Here is a 2,023-nt window from a genome sequence, read left to right as displayed (position 1 = left end):
AGTGGGAGCCTCCTGAGAAAACAGGAAGAGAAGTGATGACCGGTATGGCCTGCCCTAAAGACAGGAAAGCAAATAATACATGCTGTCAGTGTAAGGTAGGCCTGCATGTGGAACGTGCTATTTCATGAGAGGCAAACACTGCACCAGTGATAACATTTTCAATTTTGATTATATTTCATTTAGAAATGTATTTCTATTCTTGTTTAGATTTTATGGGCAAGTAAACGGATGATGTTGAAAATAATGTTTCATGTCAACATTATATATATTAAAATGTAATCTTATGTCATTTCTTTTTCTTCTTAACTATACGTTGTTTAATACAATATATAAAATTTATAAATAGAAATACCCCTAAAAGCAAAAGTATTTATAGACTCTCCATGATGATCCCTTCAAATAAATTTACCACGCTCTTCCTCCCATGTGGGTGTCAAGTGACCTGGAAAGCGGATCTTCAAGGTGAAAGTGGAACATGTAGCTCAAATTTTTAGAGTTTTACAGGAAAGGAGGAGAAAGAAAAAAAGTAAAAGGAAGGAAAACAGAAATAGCCTAGCACTTGAAATAGCTTCTACCTTGCTGTGTACTGCTCAGGGTTCAAGGAACTCGTGGGAAACAGTCCCATGAGCAGTGAAACTAGCGCTGCCCTGTAATGCTCGGCTTTTCGGGCTGTGAGCTCACTTGGTCGGGCCAGCAGTCCGACTTTCTTTCTATGTGCATCTCAGATTGTTGCACTTGCTGTTGCTTTTTTCCTGGAGGAAAAGCAGAGACTCCGGGACAGTCGGTCTGTTAGCAGGGTCTTGTCATGCGGTACGTCCAGTAGAGAACTTGTCCCGTTGATAAGCAGAACTAATATGCCACAGAAACACAAAGTGAAAAAAGCAAAAAGCCATCCTTCTCAACAACATGTGTTAAGGAAAATACCTTCCAAAAAAGGAACATACACAAATAAACCCTAGAAAGTATGTAGTATAATAAATACCTACTTACCTCTTGACCTGGATACACCAGGCTTAGAACACAATGAAATTGGAAAAAACAAAACGCAGTAAGTACGAAGGCAATCCACCACTACCACAAATTCTGCAGTGGAGTTTCCCGCATTTGTGGAAATCGCGGGGGTCAGCACATCCGGAGTGTAATGGATAAGCCTCGCCCTGGAAAACCAGCTTTATGATAGTGGTATCTCCCCTGCCAGGTAAATATGACTGCTGCTCCACCCTCCACCACCAAGCCTCCTGCGTGCCTCACTCTGCACTCAGGCTCATTCACCTTCAAGCATTCTCGGTTCCTCCTAGCCCTTCCATGCAGCACATGCGCTGGGCTGCCAAAAACCGCCCTAAGCTGTCTCCCTGGTCACAGGAAAATCAGGAGGTTTCAACACCAGGGCTCCAACCAGCAGCCCCCGCGCTGCCTTATCTGCATAGGACACGCCCTCCACTGATGTCACAGGACACCCTTCCATCAAGCCAACGCCCTTCCCCCTTCCAGCTTCCATGCCTTCTGCCTCCCCTCCCCCTCCTGCTGGGGCATTGGCAGGGCAGTGATGTCACCTCTCTCATTTCCTCTTGTTCCCTCAACCAAGTGGGGACTGGGTGCAGAGGTCCCCGCCTGGCCTCCCCGAGCTGTGGGAGGTCCCTACCCTCACTGTGTCTGGCGGAGGGCCCCTTAGGCGCCTCCTGACAACTGGGTGCCCTTCTGCAGGTAAAGGCTGTCACTGCGGGGAGCAGAGCCTTTGAGATTGCAGAGGAAGCTGGCTCAGCTCAGATGCGCTGATCTGTGCGATGTAGTGGCCCAGTTCAAATACGAAGCTGTCCAAGATCCAGAAGAAACCTGGGCATCCTTAGGGAGCTAGAGCCTGTGCTCAGGGGCCTGTGTCCTGCCACTTACTGGTCTTTTAGAGTCAGCCAGTCCTCCACAACTGGCCACCCTTCATCACAGCTAAGGTCAGAAAACCTCCAATCAATTGCTGCTTCCAGGTTTCATTTCCTTGTCCAGGAGCCTGTCCTGAAAAGCTCGAGTT

The 2,023-nt window shown here is 47.5% G+C and overlaps 1 non-coding gene across 1 annotated transcript; it reads right to left on the bottom strand.

Moving 5' to 3' along the window:
• Positions 1–1,043: 1,043 nt before the first annotated feature.
• Positions 1,044–1,206, bottom strand: LOC111814867. Its single transcript, XR_002819738.1, has one exon. It is a non-coding gene; the product is annotated as a U1 spliceosomal RNA (small nuclear RNA).
• Positions 1,207–2,023: the final 817 nt, after the last annotated feature.

This window comes from Octodon degus, unplaced genomic scaffold (genome assembly GCF_000260255.1).
Source record: "Octodon degus isolate 3935 unplaced genomic scaffold, OctDeg1.0 scaffold00756, whole genome shotgun sequence".
Lineage (NCBI taxonomy): Eukaryota > Metazoa > Chordata > Mammalia > Rodentia > Octodontidae > Octodon > Octodon degus.
Note: the sequence above shows the minus strand (reverse complement) of the source record. Positions and strands in the feature narration are given on the sequence as shown.